Source organism: Nomascus leucogenys, chromosome 6 (assembly GCF_006542625.1).
Source record: "Nomascus leucogenys isolate Asia chromosome 6, Asia_NLE_v1, whole genome shotgun sequence".
Lineage (NCBI taxonomy): Eukaryota > Metazoa > Chordata > Mammalia > Primates > Hylobatidae > Nomascus > Nomascus leucogenys.
In genome coordinates, this window is record NC_044386.1 from 101,888,196 (window position 1) to 101,895,905 (window position 7,710).

The window sequence follows — 7,710 nt, forward strand, 5'->3', positions numbered from 1 at the left end:
ATTTTTCAGAGGAAAAAATAGTTCACTGCATATTAAAAAAAAACCTGTTTTTTTTTCTTTTTAAAAAACTTTGGATCCTGAGAAAGGAAGGGTTATAAAAGACACCTTATATTCCTTCCTCGCTCTCTCACGTCCCTCCACCTCCATATCCCAACTCCAAAAACAGGTAAAATTAGGGAGAGGCTATGTCAACACAGGAAAAGGTCTTATCCAAAAGCCAAAAACTTTGAAAAATGGAACTAGATTAAAGGCCACCCAGGTATATTAGAATTAATTTATGCCACTAAGATAGCAGTTGGTTGCTCCAGAAGTTGAGAGAGAGAGGGAGAAACAGAGAGAGATCCTGGGCTTCACAAATATCCAAAAGTAAGAAGGCCAAGGGCAGAAGTCTTTGTCTCAGGGAAGACCCTCAGGCAAAGGTAGTTCTGGCTGCTGCCTGCTGGCTCAATTGGAGATAGCTAGGACTGCGGCCCGCAAAATAAGACCTTGTATGAAAATGGAAAGGGCTGCTCCCTCAAAAGAGACTAGTACTGGGATAATTTTAAATGTTTAAAATCATTTATTTGGTAATAATAAAAAAACCAGAACAACATAATGCTGGGTTTAAGCTGCAGTCCCAGCTTTAGCTCCCTAGTGAACTTATTTAAATTCACGCACATGAATTTATTTCTTCCTGTAGGAACATAAGTATGTATTATGCATAGATAGAAGTCTGGAAGAATACACCGATAACACCTATAGGAATCAGCCCTAGGAAGGCAACTTGCTTAGCTTTTTCTATATAATTACCTTTACAGTAAAAGAATGGTCATAGGCCAGGCGCGGTGGCTCACGCTTGTAATCCCAGCACTTTGGGAGGCCGAGGCGGGCGGATCACGAGGTCAGGAGATCAAGACCAAGGTGAAACCCCGTGTCTACTAAAAACACAAAAAAATTAGCCGGGCGTGGTGGCGGGAGCCTGTAGTCCCAGCTACTCGGAGAGGCTGAGGCAGGAGAATGGCGTGAACCCGGGAGGCGGAGCTTGCAGTGAGTCGAGATCGCGCCACTGCACTCCAGCCTGGGCGACAGGGCAAGACTCCGTCTCAAAAAAAAAAAAAAAGAGTGGTCATAATTTACTTCTGTAAATAAGGTGTCGTAACATAGACATTTAATGTATCGCAGGAGATAAAATCATTTCAAGTTCATATAGAATAAATGTTTAAAAATAGCCCCCAATTATTAAAGCTAAAAGTGAAAGAAACAGATTCAAAAATGAATTATTGATACCCTCAAAATCAAACAATACCGGCTGGCAAATATATCAGAATAGAAAACAGTGTCCAGAAACAAAACTACAGTATGTGTGGGAAATGTGGTAGTGAAACAGTGGGGAAGGAAGCAGGGGCAGGGGCAAGTTTATTTGATATACTGTGCTGGCACAACCCCTATGCGTCGGGAAAAAAATAAACCTACATACCTAGCTTATGCGTTACCTGGGTCATGCCCTAGAAAGGCTTAGCCAGGCACATGAGAGTTATATAACGTAAAACATTCAAAGAAAAACGCAAGAAAGAGTACAAATGCCAAGAAAAATGGTAGAAAATAAGAGAATTTTTTTAAAAAATAGGGAAGGCATTAGTGGAGCTTAAGTCTCTATACAACACACCTATGGGAATACTATACAAGATAACAACTTTAGGCAGAGGCAATTGAGTCTTGCCTTCCCTTGGGAGCGACCTTAGCTCACAAGACTGGAAACCGGCTCCAAGCAGCTTCTGGGGGGTAATCTTGGCTTTACAAAGGCCTGGGACAATGTTCTCCCCTCCTGTTGACTGGACTATGGCACAGAGAAAAGAACAGAAAGATACTCAGAATATTTCTGCTTCTCTAACATCAAACGGCCTTGGCTTTTTCAGTCCAGGACATACCTGGGAGCCTCCCAGAACACAGTGAGGGCAGGAAGAACCAGTTAGTTTCAGTGTACTATCTAAGCTAAACAAAAAATCCCCAGTGATAACATCATCTTGGCTCTGGGAGCTGAATAATCTTAACACATTAAAACATCACTACCCTGATATCCTTTAATAAGAAATGTTCAGACCAAGAAAGTATTTTGCTTTCACTTAAAATTCCAGTATATTTATACTGAAAAGCCAATTGTTCACTTTTTTTTTTTTTGAGACGGAATCTCGTTCTGTCGCCCAGGCTGGAGTGCAGTGGTGCTATCTCAGCTCACTGCAAGCTCCGCCTCCCGGGCTCACGCCATTCTCCTGCCTCAGCCTCCCGAGTAGCTGGGACTACAGGCACCTGCCACCACGCCCGGCTAATTTTTTGTATTTTTAGTAGAGACGGGGTTTCACCGTGTTAGCCAGGATGGTCTCGATCTCCTGACCTCGTGATCCACCCATCTCGGCCTCCCAAAGTGCTGAGATTACAGGTGTAAGCCACCGTGCCTGGCTGCCAATGTGTTCACTTCTAAAGAAATATTTCTATACTTTCTATCTCCCTTATGTACTTGAGAATTTTTTTTTTTTAAGACAGTGTCCAACTCCGTCACCCAGGCCAGGGTGCAGTGGCACGATCACAGCTCACTGTAGCTCCAACCTCTTGGGCTCAAGCAATCTTCCACCTGGGTAGCTGAGACTACATGCAAGTGCCACCATGCCTGTTTTTTTATTTTTCTATTGTTTGTAGAAACGGGGTCTCACTATGTTGCTCAGGCTGCCTGAGAATATTTTAAACTTTGAACAAATAAATGATGAACACTAAACAGCTTCTGGCTGCTCATGTATTCCCTCGCCTAAGCTTATTAAGTGATTAATTGATTCATGCATTCAACCAATATACACTGAACACACAAGAGATCTTCACCAGGAATAATTAAGTGTGAAGACTTGGGAGGCCCAGTCCTTAGGGAATTTGCAGTTAGTCCTCTCCAAATCAGCAGGTCTGGGTGTTAGGAAGGTAAAAGCTCTGTGCTCATCTACGAAGGAGAGGGGGACTTTCTTCCCCACGCAAAGATGAACTAACTCGCCTCACTCCATGTATAAAGCCAGAAAAAGGCCAAGTGTTTTTTAAAAGACCATAATATATTGTGTTCCAGGGAAGAATCTATGTGCTTTCAACCCCCTACTGCTCTTAACAATTCTGGAGGTTCAGTTGAGGATTTTCCTTGTAAACGATGTCTTAAAAGAATAAATATATCCTTTTATTTTAATAAAACAAATTATACTGCAATTGTGTGGGCTGCTTTGTATTTGTGAACCATTATTTTGTCAGAATATCATTTTAGAAGAACATATGCCCATTTTTACAGTTAATAACTTCTCCCCCCTGCCCCAAAAAAAAAAGAACTCAAACTTTCACTCTGAATCTACCCCACACAGCTAATGGCTTTGTTGATCAGGCATATGGCCTGGCCTGTCATAGGAGAATCTGAGACAATATGGTTACTACTGTTTCCTTCTCCATTTTGTCTTTAAGCTTGTATTAATACATATGCTTTTCAGTAGAAAACTCTCTCCCTCCTCCTACTTTAAGCCACAGGTTCCCCATCAGCCACTCCTCCTTCTCCAAAATGTCTACTTGTGGAGTCACACACCAACCCGAATCTGGAGTGGGGCTCCAACATCAATGTTGACAATTCAGGAGTTCTAAGGATTCACTCCTTTTGCCTTGGTTCTGAGAAAAACTAATTTCCTCTATCACCTCTGCCATCTCAAACTTCCTCTTAAAAGCTATCAAAAAGTTTTGAATCTTTGCAACACTGAATAACTAGGAATGGAGAGGGAAAGTCAGAGTTTCAGCAACAGACAGTGAATCTGATTTCTTTTCTACATATATTGCTGGAGAACATCTTTCAGATCAACTTCACTAGAACAAAAGAGTACTTTAGTACTTTTCCCCCAGAAAAGTACTCTTTTCCTACTTTTTTAGTAGCCTACTTAAATTATCTGGATTTAAAAAAACTGCATTTAAATAAATGACATATTTTTTAAAAGTGGAACGCATTCTTTAATCTTCATAATTAAGTGCTTCACTGATCATTTTCTTTATGTGTGACTTTGGAGGTCTATTTATTAATGATAATACTTCCCAAGGAAATCAATGATAACAATGACGTTGCTTAATTAACATTTTGCCTTTTGATTTTTTTTTTAAACAAAATAATGTGCATCATCCCAATAGATCTTCAGAGGTGCCTTCCATGATCCTCACCTCGCATATAAGAAACCAAGGATCGGTGAGGCAGAAGACAGGATCAGAGAGGTTGAAGAGAGGATCAGAGAGGTTGAAGAGAGAATCAGAGAGGTTGAAGAGAGGATCAGAGAGGATTGTTGCCCAGGGCTACAAGGCTAAAAAGTTAGCTGAACTAGAAATTTAACCCAAAATATTCTATTTCCAAATTAAACACTTTTTACCTCTCCAGTCAATTATATGGGATAAATTCTACAAGACAGCAACAATACAATGTCAAGGAAAGATACTAATATTGTCCCCTAAATTTTTAAAGAAAAAATTAGATAATATTTAAGATATAAAAAAAGGTAAGGCTGGGTGTGGTGGCTCGCGCCTGTAATCCCAGCACTTTGGGAGGCTGAAGCAGGTGGATCACGAGGTCAAGAGATTGAGACCATCCTGGCCAACGCGGTGAAATGCCGTCTCTACTAAAAATACAAAAATTAGCCAGGCGTGGTGGCGGGCACCTGTAGTCTCAGCTACCCAGGAAGCTGAGACAGGAGAAGCGCTTGAACCCGGGAGGTGGAGGTTACAGTGAGCCGAGATTGCGCCACTGCACTCCAGCCTGGCAAGAGAGCGAGACTGCGTCTCAAAAAAAAAAAAAAAAAAAAAAGAAAAGAAAAGGTAAAAGAAAACTAAAACAGACAATATAGGCCCACTACTCATCTTAAGAAACAGACCTTAACCAATAGTTGTGTATTTATCCTCAATCATGTCCTCTCTCAAGATACCCATTATCTTGTACTTGCTGTTTATCTCTCTGCGCATTTATTTTTTATTACATATATATCTGTTCTTAAACAATATACAGCACTTACATGGTTTCATTTTTGGGTTTTTTTTTTTTTTTTGAGACGGAGTCTCGCTCTGTCGCCCAGGCTGGAGTGCAGTGGCGCGATCTTGGCTCACTGCAATCTCCACCTCCAGGTTTCAAATAATTCTCTGCCTCAGTCTCCGGAGTAGCTGGAACTACAGGCACCTGCCACCACGCCCGTCTAATTTTTGTATTTTTAGTAGAGACCGGGTTTCATCATGTTGGCCAGGCTATTCTTGAACTCCTGACCTCGTGATCTGCCCCCCCTCGGCCTCCCAAAGTGCTGGGATTACAGACGTGAGCCACCATGCCCAGCCACATGTTTTTTTTTTTTTTTTTTTTTTTTTTTTTTTTTTTTTTGAGATGGAGTCTCGCTCTATCGCCCAGGCTGGAGTGCAGTGGCGCAGTCTTGGCTCACTGCCAGCTCCGCCTCCTGGGTTCACTCCATTCTCTTGCCTCAGCCTCTCCGAGTAGCTGGGACTACAGGCGCCCGCCACCACGCCCGGCTAATTTTTTGTATTTTTAGTAGAGACGGGGTTTCCCTGTGGTCTCGATCTCCTGACCTCGTGATCCGCACATGTTTTTAACCTTTATATAAATGGTCTGCAACTTGCTTGTTTTTAAAATTAATTGTATTTGTGAGACTGACTGAAGTTGATACATATAATGTACTTCATTCATTTTCACGAATGTGTAATATTCCATTTGCACCATAATCTACTTATCCATTCTTCTGCCAATGGATATTTAGGGTGCTTCCCTTTTTCTGCTTTCATAAACAGTGCTACTATAAATATCCTTGTACATGTCTCTTTGTTTAAGAGTGCACTTAAAGCTCCTCTAAGATATACACCTAGAAGTGGGATTGCTACACCCTGTTGTCAAGTATTTTTTAAAGTGGTTGTATCAATTTATAACAACAGTTTACAAATGTTTTCACTGCTCCATATCTGTAACACAGAACATTGTCAGATTTTAACATTTCTGTCATTTTAATGGTTATGAAATGACATCTCACTGAGATCTTAAAATGCATTTCCTTGATTACTTCACATCTAATGTCTGCCACATGTCATGTTTCAGGTCATAATAGAAACATGTTTCTCTATCCAATATCACCTTTCTCCTAATCATATACTTTACACTTTCTGGAAAGACCGAAAGACCTGCCAAGTCTTTATAATAACTGCCACTACTCAAAATTCATACTATTATAACTGAAAATCACCTTTCCCCCAAGCTATCTTCATAGTCTTTAAAAAAAATCTTTCTTTTCAGAAATTAAAAAAAAAATCTACTTAACCAATTTACCCCTGCCTTACAACTTGCACTCCAATCAGACTATATCAATTTATGGGCGTAAGAGACTATATTTCCAACTTCTTCAAAGCCCTTTTGACAATCACTTGCTTTTCTGTTGGAAAAAATCAAATCTGAACTTATCAACAAGAAGACCATGTGTGAACCATCAAGGATTATCTTCCCAACCTGCATGAAACCATGTCAAATTATTTCCCCATTCTGCCATGTGCTAAAAATACTAAGAATAGAGGTCAAATGTCTCACTATCTGTTCCCTGAGCATGACCTTTGCTTGGCCCATTACCACCCACCTACTCCTTCCTGCTTCTTATATCTGACATTTGACCTGCTAGTGTCTTATTAGTTCAGCTAAATTCCAGGCTCTGGCCTCTCTGGCCTGCCCAGTGTTGGCATGACAACTAGGCTGATAATTAAATACTCAACTCACAAAGTATGTTTCCAGCATATCTTTGAAAGATAATATGATCTGCAGTCTATTCATTATTATGTGTAAGTTCTAAATACAATTGTTCACTTTTTCAACTACTGTACCTGATATAGGATTAGTAGGGCAAAAACCACAGGTAGAAATGAAGAAATTGCAACAAGCCTATCAGCTGAGTTTGCAGGAGGTGGCTCTATGGCAAGGGACACTGTCCCCTCTCTCCCAACAAGAAGCAAGGGGACCTAACACTTGAGAGAAGATGGTCTCACAAGCATTTCCTCCAAGCTTATAACTAGGGAAGCCTCCAATCATGAATAGCCTATAGTCCCTCTGGCACTTTACTCAAGACAGTCTTATATTTCAATGTCTATGTAATGCTCACTGGACTCCCCATCTCCACTTCTTCCCAGAACCTCATTACCATCCAATTTAGTCAAGGTATAATCTAATGATTTGCTAGCAAATGCTCGTTGTGGCTTTTCTATGCATCTACCAGTTTTAAGAATCTTATTCTGTCCCAAACTTTCCTTCTTCTTAACAGATGGCTATGTTTTCTACACTGCTGAGTTGGGAGAAACTATAAACTTTGTATTATTAATCATTTAAGTTTTTCACTGCATCTTTTATTTTTCTTCTTTTCCTACCTCTTTTCCACTGATATAAAAGTATAATCAAACTCCAGTAAATACAAAGACAAACACACACACACACACACACACACACACTCCCTTAACTCAACTATTCCTTCAAATTGTTAACCCATTTTGCTCCTTTCTTTAACTGACAAATTTCAACAAAACTGTTCCAATTATCTCTTATTTCATCTTCCCTAATTATCTGGCCTCTACATTGTAAGTGCCATTTAAGAGTAAAAGAGGAATATACTCTTTGAAGATGGTGGGGAAGAAAATTCCCATCAAATAGTCCTTTGT

General features: G+C 40.3%; 1 protein-coding gene across 1 annotated transcript in view; it reads right to left on the reverse strand.

The window, feature by feature from the left end:
- Positions 1 to 7,710, reverse strand: part of LOC100580626 (elongation factor-like GTPase 1) — a 393,155-nt gene that overhangs the window by 294,534 nt on the left and 90,911 nt on the right. The gene's annotated exons all lie outside the window — the stretch shown is intronic.